At 33.5% G+C, this 13,854-nt stretch overlaps 1 long non-coding RNA gene across 1 annotated transcript; it reads right to left on the bottom strand.

The window, feature by feature from the left end:
* Nucleotides 1-666: 666 nt before the first annotated feature.
* On the bottom strand, nt 667-3,023 carry LOC141698215 (uncharacterized). Its single transcript, XR_012564996.1, has 2 exons — nt 2,771-3,023; nt 667-1,700 (listed from the first exon to the last, which is right to left on the bottom strand). It is a non-coding gene; the product is annotated as an uncharacterized LOC141698215 (long non-coding RNA).
* Nucleotides 3,024-13,854: the final 10,831 nt, after the last annotated feature.

Below are 13,854 nucleotides of genomic sequence, written 5' to 3'. Positions count from 1 at the left end.
TACATGTAACCCTCTAATTGAGTTTGTCATATATTACCATCGGTATAAATCCACGCAATCACCGTAACCGATTGTGCTCCCGATCCCGAACCCGAAGCCATTACTAAATCTTTAAAAAATTTTAATAAATATTAATGTAAAAAAAATTGTCTTGATATTGGGATTTTTAGGTTTGTAACAGATGACTGAGTTTGGGATTTTTAGGTTTGTACACTGAGAAGCAGATGACTGAGTTTGTGCTCGTTTGCTGATACTTACAAAAAACAAAAACGTCACTTCATCCACCGTTTTGTTGATTATATAATTTTTATATTAAAAAGAAAAACGGAACATGAACTAACGTTTATGCTGCATAATATGAACTAAACACTACTTAATATGTTGTTATGTTTTATCTTTTCTTTTTTAAAATAAAATTCTAAAAAACAAGTAAAACGGTACACGATAGACCGTTAAGTAATAATTTTTTTTAAAACCACATAAAACGGCAGACGAGATACCGTTTTATTTTATTTATTTTTTAAAAAAACACTTAAACGGAAGATGATCCAACGTTTTTGTCAAAATGCTTTTTAATATACCGTTTTGCTTCATTTATTTTTACCTGTTCCATTTCACTAACTTTGTTATCCCCTATTTTGCAAAAAAAAAATCTTAAACTGTAAATCATCCCCAAATAGCATAAACTTGATATAACCAACAAATACGAATAACAACCAACAAAATACAATACAACGAAATACAATACAACCACGAAATTGAATAAAAAGTCTGAATCCAAATAAACAACACAATATCTCCAAGTCTTTTATTCTACAAACTTAAGATTTCAAAAGTAAAATCCTAAAAATTGAGAAACTAAGCAGAAGCGACTCCATCATCTGCATTTTCCAATATCTGCATAGTTCTTATAATCCACAATCCACTCTATCATCAAATAAAGGAACAGAGGTGTGAATGGGAGCAAGAGTGGGAAATCTCTCCCATGCCTATAACTGTAACAATATCAGACAAACAGCTACCTCATCAGTGTCCTTTTTGCTTGTCTTGCATAACTCCCTACACAAATATGCAAGCACTGCAGCACCCTAAACATAATCTCCGCATCTGTCTAAGTCACGAAGAAAATGTAGAAACATAGGATGAAAGCGACCTCTTGAATGATCAGTAAAAAGTACACCACCAAACAGATGAACAAGATAACACAACACCTGAAATCGAATATCATCTGTTGATGCATCCTGTGGTAAATATGGTGGAGTACATGAAAAAATAAAAGTCAATCGAACTCTTGATCCATTCATGTCTTTCTTCGGATCGGGAGTGCTACCTAAAATCTCACCAACATAAGAAGTCCAGCTCATACCAGGGCCAGGGGTGACATCAGAAATAACAACATCGCCATCAGCAAGAAGCCCTAAAAAAACACCTACATCCTGTAGAGTAATAGTGACCTCTTCCATAGGCAAGTGAAAGGGATGAGTCTCTGGCCGCCATCTCTCAACAAGAGCTGATATGAGACTTCAATCAAGCTGTGAAGATGCCATCCGAGCTACACCATAGTTTCCAGTAGACTAAAGTAAAGGGACCATACGTAGATCCAGCGGTGGAAGATCATCCTGATTAATAGGATTTTTTCGTCGACACTTCAATATATCACCACTACCTAACCTCCAAATATCTAAAGATCTATGTGAAGCCTGAAGATGAAGAAGGCAATGGTTAACAGGGCTTGGATGCACGTCCTGCAAACATATAGATGTACAAGTTAAAAGATAAACAATCAGATTATATCAGCTAATATGATGTCAAAAGTATAGTAGACACATAAAATAGATTAGACAGGAATGACAGTCATTGTTTACACAATAGTTAATTCTTTCAATGATGGACAATTATGATCGTCAATGTATAGAATTTTAGTACACTATCATAATTGATATTGTGATATTGATATCATAATTTTATACAAAGTCAAATTTTAGGCATCTTTCAAATATGATGTTGAATGTCATTTTGACAGTTACTACTGGAATTAAAAAAATGAAGTTAGTAAGAAAAATGCCAATCACTACAGCCCAACACAGACTTTAGAATTCTCACCTTTGAACTAATCAAAATAATAAATGAACAAACATTGCAAGAATGTAATGTTTGAATAGTCATCTGTCTGTCTTTATTGCAAGCCACTACCAGTACTAGTCATATAACAATCAATTCAAAAAAACGTCATTTTTGTGTTCTTCATCTGATACTAGATCATGTCCTTGCAAGAAAGAAAAACCAAAAAACAGAATTATTCAAAATCCTGAATCTCAAGATGTTTCGAAAGAAGCTAAAGTTGAAAGGATGGTATATAAATCATCGGTTCCTCGTCGTCTGAGCCGCAGTAATAGAACATCAACAGAGCAGCTTAAGATAATGTTGAAAAAGGTAAGATCGGTCAAGCTTTATAAGCTTCACATCTTAAAAAGACGAGGAACATCACAGTTAGATAGGATGTCTACTGATTCATCCAGCAACGATTCGAGCTCGAGCAAATAAACTCCAGATAACAGAATGTGATCATTGCTACACTGTTAATTTTTTTTATTATTTTGTGTTTGTTACAATTTGTAGCCATAATATTTAAATAAATATACATTTTTTCTTCAAATTCAAAGTAAAAATAGAACAGTTAATCCAATAGGTAATTTAATCAAACAATTCGTATGTAATCAAATCATAAAAAACATAAAAACTCAAAAATTATAAAAGCACAGTTAATTACCTCAAGGTTCATGATTGTTGTAGGGAGGAATGATTTTGCAACTCTATATCTCCCTGCATGCTCGTGTTCTGTGATCGTGTTCTGTGTTCTCTCTTCTAATGATTTTGTTGTCTTCTCTCTAGTCCGTGTTCTCTGGTCTGTGTTCTCTGGTCTTTGTTCTCTGTATATTTTCTTTTAAAATAAAAAAGGCAAAATGGTAGACAATTCTCTATTTTGGGTGTAAAAAAATGATACATTATATAGCGTGGTCAAGTGAAATTTTGGGCCTTAAAACCCAGAAGTGACAATTTGGGCATTGTATACTTATATAATGACAATTTGGGCCTTTGTTCGTAAAGTTTGTGATTACGACCTTTTAAATAAATAGGTAAATTATGTAATTATTTGAAGATATTTACCCCATGACCCAAGATCCAAAATTTTGTATCAAAATAGTCACAAAAATAATATGACAACAGAGGTTTTTGTGAACGATTGAACGTTATATTATTAGGAGGAAATTACCATAATAACTCGTCATATTTTTTTACACCATATAATTATATTAGTAAAATTGAGATAAGGCCTTAAATATCACTATTTTGAGACAAATGATACTTAATATCACTTTTTAAAAATATTGCCCTTAATGTCAGTATATAACATAACTTCACATTACGTTTTTGCTTATAAAGGAAAACGACTGATCGTGGCACATTTCCAACCTTTTCATTTTTTTTTGTGTTTATTTAATTACATAACTTCTAGTCACGTTTTTAGATCCTAAACAATACTTACTGTTATATTTTTAACGATAAAATACAACTTAAAAATACGTTTTATTCATTTTTAATTAATATTTATATTTCCATCCATTTTACTGAGTTTCAAAAATATTAAAATTTTAAATAATTTTTTTAAAATTAAAGCGTGGGCCCTAGTTCAATCATTTTTTATTTTTTAGGGCTCAATAATCCCCATTGGAGTTTTAGAAATATTAAAAAATTGGGTAAAAATATGTCGAATTTAACAATTTTTAAAATTTTAGGTTTCACCATTTCCCTTTTGGGTTTTAAAAATATTAAAAAATATATTAAATAACAACACACCTAATTTAACAATTTTTAATATGAAAATTAAAAAAATAATATTCATTTTTCAAGAAAAAATTTGAAGTTACGCTTTCATTAATTTAAAAATTAAAAAATTGAAAAGCGAGACTCGAAGTTATGCTTTTACCCATAAAATCAAGTTTGAAATTTCGTTTTGAACTTTTCAAAAAATGAAAGACAAAAAGGAGCCACGTCCTTTGTTTTGAACCCCAAACTCATTTTCTCAAGTTACGTTTTGAATTTTATTAAAAAAATTAAAAAAGAACAACGCAAGACGAGGTTGCGTTTTTCTTTTATTGAAAATTTAAAAAAGCTGAAAAGAGAAGGCGCAACTCAGTTTTTAACTTAAACACAAAACATTACACGAAATGTCGTTTTGCAGTGACATTTTAGGCCATTTTTCAAAAAGTGACATTGAAGGCCATTTATATTAAAATAGTGACATTTAGGGCCAATACCTGTAAAATTCTTCATCGTTTTCTTATTAATAAATATATTGTATAACGTCTAAAGTATATTATTGACAGAAGAATTTGGTATCAACAAATTTTGAGGTTCGTAGCCGGAAATAAGATCTATGACGGTGGTTCTTCGTCGGAAAACATGAACAGTAATCGTCGAATTTTATGAACAGTACTGTTTGGTGGTGGTGTTTAATGGTGGTTGAGATTGCTTGGGGTTGGTGGTGGCTCCTTTGCGCTCTCAACTTCCAACCCCTTGCAATTTGCCTACGTATCCCTATTTATAGATAATCAAGCCAACGTAGTTCTTGGGGAACAAGAAACCTAATGGGTTTAGATTTCTTGTCCCGAGGCCCCAGTAGGAAACCTACTGGAAACCGTCTAATAACTTTAAGAATGTCCACCGATGAGGTCCAACCATAAAGGCCCAAGGCTCGTCCACGGCTTCGAGACTTCATGGATAAGGCATCTCCCTCCATTATCGGGGCTTTGCGAGATATGTGAACAAGATGATTCTGACGGAGTCTTCCCCTGGTTTTGTGCCGCTCCACAGTGCTTAATCTTGAATCGAACCCGTTCAGTGCATCACCCATACGGTATAGCTGTTCCATCAGATCGGTGTTGCTAATCAGAACCGGTGGCTGGCCCCCATTATTTGGAGTTGGGCGGTTCATGGCAGTAGGGACATAAGGTTCATGTTGATCATAGTCACGATCAGAACCTTCTTCAGATCTTTCTCCATCATAAGAACTTTCATCATGATATTGAGACATCTTTCCTCCTCGATGCAGATCTTGAATAACCCCTCCTTCTAGCGCCAATTTGTTGACGGAGGAATTTGGTAGCAACAAAGTTTAAGGTTCGTAGCCGGAAACAAGATCTATGACGGTGGTTCTTCGTAAAAAAACGTGAACAGTAATCGTCGGATTTTATGAAAAGTGTTCGGTGGTGGTGTTTAATGGTGGCTGAGATTGCTTAGGGTTGGTGGTGGCTCCTTTGCGCTCTCAACTTCCAACCCCTTGCAATTTTTCTACGTATCCCTATTTATAGGGAATCAAGCCAACGTAGTTCTTGGGGAACAAGAAACCTAATGGGCTTAGATTTCTTGTCCCGAGGCCCCAGTAGGAAATCTACTGGAAACCGTCTTCTACTATCTTTAGGAATGCCCGCTGATGAGGCCCCACCACAAAGGTCCAAGGCTCGTCCGCGACTTCGAGACTTCACGGATAAGGCATCTCCCTATCCAAGGATAACCCTCTGCTACCAGCTGTTTCTCTAATCCGTGGATGCAAGTATAGCCGTGGTTCACCCCAGATGTTGGACGCATCCTTGTCCCCCGGATAAGGAACCCCTACCAGATTGCAGGAAAAGTGATCCCAAGCTTTTGGGTGCAAAGTGCAGGATACTCCGAAGTCTCCCAACGAGGACACCCATTGACTACAGAGACAGAGCTCCCAAAGTACACACCAGAGTTTACCACACATCCCCAATGAGGACACTCATTGACTACATGAGGAGGCCTTCCATCCAGGCATACCCCTAGAGGTGTCTGACCACGGACACCGCCTTCCTGTGGTTGTATTACAGGAAGGAGTTCTTCAATAGAGTACCTGCAAAAAATTTGTTAGTAATAATAATCTTCTTCCTCTTTAAAGCATCCAAAGCCCTCGTCCAAGCAACTATCAAAGTTGTATTCCGTGCCAAGTAGAATCTAAGGGCGCGCCCAAACATTTCTGTATGTTGGCACCACCTTGTGTTATCAGCCTTTGACCTGTTTATAGGGTGCGCCCTAACTCTATCCAAGAAAAGCCAATGTATGAATTTGTCAAAGTAATCATGTCCGAGGATTCCGTCCAAGGAATATATCAGTCAAATATTTAGGGCTCGCCCTAACTCTTCCAATGGAAAGGGCTTGCCCTGATCTATCCAAGGGTTTTGCCTCGCCAAGATGTCCAAGGTTTGGGCTCGCCATAACTCGTCCAAGGTTTAGGCGCGCCCTAACATTTCCAAGGTTTGGGCTCGCCCTAACTCGTCCAAGGTTGGGGCTCGCCCTAAATCATCCAAGGTTTGGGCGCGCCCTAACGTTTCCAAGGTTTGAGCTCGCCCTAACTCGTCCAAGGTTGGGGCCCGCCCTAACTTTTCCAGCAAAAACCCATTTCCTTGGACATCCTTCCATGGTTGTCCATGAAAACCTATTTTCTTGGCGTCCGTCCAAATTGAGTTCTGTTGACCCGACTTTGACCCGAATAACTTTCGTACCAAATTTTTGCTAATAACATATATCAAATATAAGTAGAGCATTTATGAATGTGTATGATTCATGTAAGACATTAACAACGTACATAACGTTTCTAATATATCTCATTAACCAAATTACAAAATTTCTTGTTTGTGCCGTGTAATTTGTATTTATTGAATGGATACAAGCAGGGTACTCACTGTACGTTTAAAAGGAAAAGATTGAAGTTAATGCATCAGATGTTGTCAATTTGTTTAAAAAAAGAAACTAAAAATTAGCACACATATTTAATGCAAAGTCGAGTAATTTTTTTGAGTTTTAGTTAAATAAACCCTAAGTAATGAGCTATTTTATTATTAAAGTCATTATTAATTTACAACTACCTTGCTTAATTTAAAAAGATTAGTAATGCATAATTAGAGTCGTCAAGAACTGCAATCGTAATATTCAACAAATTAGAATTTACACCATTAATATAAGTTTATTTTTTATGAAAAATGTTATTTTTTTAATTCAACATTTACATTGTTCTAATATCATTGTTAATATCTTAATTCATTAACTAAAGTTGACCCTGACAGTTTTCTTAGTTTTAATCTACTCTATTATATAAAGTTAATTTTATAAGATATCAGATAATTGTCAATGTCATATTTCATAAAATTAAAATTGACATAATCTATATAGTTTCTAACACATTGAAAAAAATTTAAATTTAATTAATCAATCTTATTTTCACAACATAAAAAACTTTTGTTATTCTCTTCTAGTTTATATATCAATAACTCTGAATACACCATTAACATTGAATCTTTTAAAATTAGTAAAATAATGTCACATGTGCGTGTGTATGCATCTAAATTATTATTTATTATATTTTTGAGTAAATTATGTTGGCCTCGTTTATTTACATGTTAGATGTCTTAGTTGTGTATATATCTAATCGTTATCCAGTAAATTACTCAAATAACATGAATTTATAATTATTCAAAAATTGTAATTATCTAATAAAAATATTACAATTATTTATATATCATAGTCATAGTAGCACTGACAACCAATCAATATCTATTTTTACTCAACAGAGTATCAATCGATCATGGATGCGACATAAAATTAATTCACATATCATAAAGACTAACTACTGATATTCAGAAGTTTTTTACAAGAATCTGAAGATAAATTTGTAATAATATCATCACTCAAATCATTTTCAGGTTTTATGATTCTAATATTTCATTTTATAATAACTTGATAACTGAATATTATTTTTCAATTTGATGGTTTTTTTTAAAATATTAGTTGAACTTATTAATTCTTTCAAATTATCAACTAATATTAATTTTTTTATTTAGATAACATAACATGAATTAAATCAAATGGTATAAGACCTTATAGTTTTAACCTTTTATCAAATAATTCAAAATAGTTGTACAATGTTTTCTAGCACTAAATATTTTCTTCGTAAATTTATTATTGCTCATTTTAAATATTTTTTTAAAAAATATTGAATTCTATAATTTTTCAGGTTTCTTATATGTATGTGTGTGTGTATATATATACACTATTATATTAAAGACGAAACAATGAAAGTTTGGTTACTAGTCGGTCTGGTCACCGTAATCACAGTAATGTTATTTAAAATAAAACACTCTCATAAATAGATAAATATTCACAATAGAATTATGATATGCCTAAAGATTTTGGTTTAAACATATTAATATATATAATTCAGCTCGGTCGGCTAAACAAAATAATGTTATTGATCCAATCTTAAATAAAAAGTAAAAATAAACTACAACTAGCACATTTTGTAAGGATAGGTATGAATTAAGTTGAACATGACCAATTTGACTGACCACAGAAACATCTCCATATTTGGTAAATGAATTTCAGAGTTCACATATGTATAATTGTCAAGGACTTGTAGGTAAGGAGTAATGTGGTGTGTAGCACCTGAATCAATTATCCATGTAGAATTCAGGGATGATATTTGTGTATGATTTGCAAAAATGATGGGTTTAACTTGATCATTGTTTGGTATATAAGTGCTTTCATTCTGGTAAATGTTCCTGGATTTGTGACAGCTGCAATATGTATATTAAGTTTGAGGACAAGGATGCTTTTAAGAGGGAGTTATTGTCACGAATTGGGTCAATTAGGTTAGACGACATTATTAAATTAGCGTGAGTCAAGTTTATGTGTGGGCTGAGATGGAATTGTGCTGGTAAGATTTAATTTAGCCCGGTAACTTCTATTATTATGTAAGAATTAATGAGAATATTGTTTTGTGTAAAATTTAACTTTTCTTCTAGTTTATGTTCTTCTTCAATTTGATTTTTATTATATAGAAAATCTAAATCTACAAATAGTGTCAAATCGTTACATGTGATCATTTGTCGCCACTAACTATTAAAAAAGAAACATAGACTTCCTGTTCTTTTCTCATGTTTGATTTTTTATTTATGCAGACCTCGTCATATTAGATAATGAAAGTAAGTAACATGTAATAGTCGATCGTAAGACTATTAGTTATATTAATAAAAAAATTACATCCAATCTACATTTGCCAGTTTTGTGTTTTTGTCAAAGAAGATTACAAGAAGCTAACAACCATACCAAGTAGCACTACGCCATAGATGGCCAATTATAACGTTCTCCTGATGTTACAATAGGCCTTAAATATGTTACAATAGAGCTATTGTAACAGTAAGGGGCGTTGCGTTTGTGAGCATTACAATTGCTACCAATTGTAACACTTTGGGGAATCAATTGTAACACCTTAAAAGCATTACAATACCCACCTAATGTAACGGTAAAAGGAGGCAATGTAATGAAAAAACAGTGATACAATAGCTTATATGTTTATTTTTTAATTTCAGTGGGACCCACACGTACACGTAGACTTCCACGTTATCATGTGGGACCCACGCTTCCACGTCATCATGTGGGCCCAGAATGCCACATCATCATGTAGGACCCATACTGCCACATCATCATGCGGTCCTACATGGTGACGCGTCATTATGGGGGCCACACTACCACATCATCATGTGGGGGCCATTACTGCCACGTCATCATGTGGGACCACTACTGCCACGTCATCATGTGGGACCTGCTCTGTCACGTCATCATGTGGGACCATATTGCCACGTGTCAGTGCCACGTGATCATGTGGGCCCCGGTTTTAGAGAGCTTTTGCAGACCTATTGTAACATTAAGAAATTACTATTGCAACACCATATGTGTTTAGCGTAACACTATATAAATCTAATTTAACAGCCAACAAAAAATTAAATGTAACACTACAATAGTAATTGTAACACTTTTTTTATAAATTTTGCAATGCAGGCATTGTTTTTGTAGCATTCCCATTAAATTTGAATCCAACAAACATCAACCAAACTATAAATATCCAACTACAACCACCAAGAAGGCCAACCTAAAACCATTCATCCTTCAACTTCAACTACAACCATCCTCCAACTCTAACAATCTAACATAAAACTAATTCAGAAATCTAACATAAAAAGCAATCTGACAACAAAAACAACTAAGTACCACAAGTTCATAGTAGGATTAAACGAATTTTTATCGATCGACGATCGAAACTAAGTACCACAAAATCAAAGTATGTAAAGACAATTATAGTTTAAGTAGTGGTGCCAGGAGTGATTGGAGTGCCAAGAGTGGTGTCAGGAGTGGTGCCGGGAGTGATTGGAGTGCCAAATTCATCTCCACTAGAAACAGTTACACACAAGTCTGTAACAACAACTTTGAGACCCGAATTTGCATCTCATAGTTTTTTCAGCAACCAGGCCATGTTATCTTGAACTTTTCTTTGAACCTTCGCTTCCATCTCACTCTCTAGCTGACTAATCTTTGTGTTGAGCTCCTCGAATTTGGATTGTGGAACTGGAGTTTCCGTAGAGGCAACTGCTTTACCTTGCCTTCCCACCAACCAATCTGGTCGGTTCTTTTTTCTGGGAATGACCTCATCTACATCATTTCCACTTTTCATTTTCTCTTCAAAGAAATCCTATAAGAGAAAGTTTCGTCAAGTTTAGAGAGGTAAAATAAGTTCAAATATATTCTTTATAAGATAATATACTTACAATTTTTTTCTGAACTACATCTATACTTGCCTTGTACTTGCACCCAAGCTTGCGCTTATGACTTTTTATATAGATTTTAGCATAAGATAGGGAGTTATGATTTGGATCTTTTTCTTTCAGTCAAGTATCGGAAACAACATAAAAGTTAAAATTAGACAATTAATCAGACACAATTGGTACTTGAACATTAAAAGTAGACAAAAATTCAAAATAATCAGAACATACACTTGACTGGTCAACTTAATATGTTACACATTTCCTGTGCAAACATTTTCCAAACTAAATAAACTAATCAGTGAAGCAAAAATTCAATGACCTCTAAATAAACTAATCAGTGAACATAAAACTAATTAACATCTCATGATACAAATTAAAGATTAAACTATTACTAAAATATATAAAATCACTATTAATTAATTGACTATACTGGCCTCCAAGTAAACTATAAGAATATATATTTGAAGCACATATCATGTATAACCGGGTAAATTCACTTAATCTAAGCTTATTACATTTTAGAATAGTGCAACCAGTACTACGTCAACACAAAATACATAAGCATCATCATGTGGTAATTTTATAAGTGTAAATTTGACGAGACACATTTAATGAGAGGATCATATTTAACATGATCAGTGATAAACATTTAATATAATTAATGAAAGTGTTCAATTTAAATCTAAGACTTCTTATTTGAGTTCTTATAATTTAATATAAGAAAAGGTACAAGGTACTTAATTTTAATTCTTATAAATTATCGACATGATAAATTATCAAATATTTAATTGTCTAAATTATCATAATTATTAAAAGGTACAGGGTACTCAATTTGTTATGTGCATATAGAGTCAAGAGTCATAGAATTTAAATGATATGACTAATCCACACAATTTGTCATGTTACAATATGAAGCAGTTAATCAATCATACCAATTTTGTTCTAAGCTCAACAAGACTCTTGCTACCGAGAGTGTGTGTCTCAATATACTCATTGCGATGAGCCTTATTATCCTCAACTAAGGTCTGTTACCAAAATAATATCATCATATATTACTTTCAGTATGAAATGGAATGTGCCAAATTAATTTCTGCACTATATACATGCCAGCTTATAAAAATACCTTAACTGTATCGTCCGACCAGTACTTCAACATCATCTTAAAATCCTCAAGTGGAATAAAATCCGGCCTATTTCGAATCCTCTCCTCATCATTGTCATATTGTAAGTTATGAATCTGCTTCATACACCACTTGTGTGTTCTCCAAAACGAATTAAGTGTCTTGTACACCCACTTTTCCCCTTCTGGTGTAATATCAAACCTCTCATATAATGTATCAACATAAAACTTGAATTAGTTGGTGCAAAAATATGAGAAAATTAAATTAAAGGTCAGGTTGGTTATAGAGTTCATCAAAGTATATTCCAACATTTGCTTCTTCAAATCATTCGAAACAACATGCCAATTAACATATGTCAGCGACACATGATCCTTAACTAGAGTCCCCAAGAAATTGCTTAACTCGGATTCAAGTCTTCCGGTCTCCAATTGGTTGACCTCGTTTACTCAGTTTAACAAATTTCTTTTCACCAGTACTCCTACCATGAACTTTTAACATTTTTGAACGACCTCTATATTTTTTATGACCTGTTTAGATAACCATCAAAGAAAATAAAATGCAATTACCATATTATTGCTGATAATCCTACTGATTGTTAGTAAATCAGGTGTACACTATTAAGCAAAAACAAAAAAAGGGGCCTACACGCCTTACTTGCTTCTACTTCTTCAGTTTCACTTGCACTTTGTAAAATGGTATCACCAACATCCTCTCTCCCCAATTCATCTTCAAGATTCTGCTTCTGACGTTCTCACAGGGCGACATAAGCAGCAACTGAACCACTTGGTACAAAATTATCACCTTGTTTTAACAGTTTGTTACCTGTTGGTTTTATAAGTTTTCCACCTGTGATAGCAGCACCATGAGCTTCCTTCTCTGTAGAAGTGGCAACTTTTTTCCTTTGCTGATAGCATCCACAGAATCCTTATCACCCAAATTTCTAGCATTTGCTCGCGAACGAGTTCTAGGTACAGGTGAAGCTTTCCTTTTCTGGACAGATGTGATTCTCTATAAAATAAAACATTAAACAACAATAAAGAAAAATTACTAACAAGTAAAATAATGTACTATTATAAAGGAGAGTTTTTCAAAAATAGCTTTTTTATAAGTAAATATTACCTCCGACGTGTCATCACTTTCATCTCCACTCTCATTTTCCTCAACATATTCAGAAGATTGCTCCCCATCGTTCTTTTCCTTTGTACTTTGCTGGAGTATCGGTTTAATTGGATTAACAACATAATTTCTTAATCCAAGTTCAAAAAACCTTTTTCTGTTTTCTTCAACAGTCTTCAATTTACGCAGCTCATACTCACTCACATTCACTTGGCGTGACTGCAAGCGTGAAATTATAAAAATATCAGTTGGTATCTCAGAAAATAATGACACCAATTGGAAGGAAAAGTGGTGTGAGTTAGGGGACATTATTACTACCTCAATGTTAGTTTACTTTGTAACTCTAACCACCTTTTCGCCACTATTACACTCACAACATTTTGACCTACACCTCTTAATTTTTGCAACTGTGAGAGGAGCTTGAAAGATTCATTTTTTGTTGATCTTGAAAATGAGGTGACTTTGGCAGATTGTTATTTTCAACCTCTTGCAACTGAGTTGAGTTTCGAAGATTCTTCTTCTGTAGCTCCTGCAAACGAGGTGACTTTGGAAGCTTCTTTTTTAACCTCTTGTAACTGAGGTGACCTTGGAAGCCTCTTGCTTCTCTGTTGTTGAGGTTGGTGTGAAGAAACAAAAGTACGCTTAAATGATTCTTTGACAACACCTGTAAGAAAATAAAAATTATACACAAGTAATTTCATCTCAAATATCATTAACATGTAAAATCACCATACCACAAACAACTAATCTACTCAAATAAATGGGCAGTCAGAAGTATATTAGAAAATAATAAACTAATTATTGTTGAACTATTTTATTTTGACATCACATTATTAATATATTTTATGATTATATATGTTAACGGTGGAGTTTAAAAACATCAAATTAGCACAAATATTGAATTTATTGTCTTTTCACAAATTTTAAAAAAACACTTATTAAAC

This window comes from Apium graveolens, chromosome 11 (genome assembly GCF_009905375.1).
Source record: "Apium graveolens cultivar Ventura chromosome 11, ASM990537v1, whole genome shotgun sequence".
In the NCBI taxonomy this organism is placed as follows: Eukaryota; Viridiplantae; Streptophyta; class Magnoliopsida; order Apiales; family Apiaceae; genus Apium; species Apium graveolens.
Note: the sequence above shows the minus strand (reverse complement) of the source record. Positions and strands in the feature narration are given on the sequence as shown.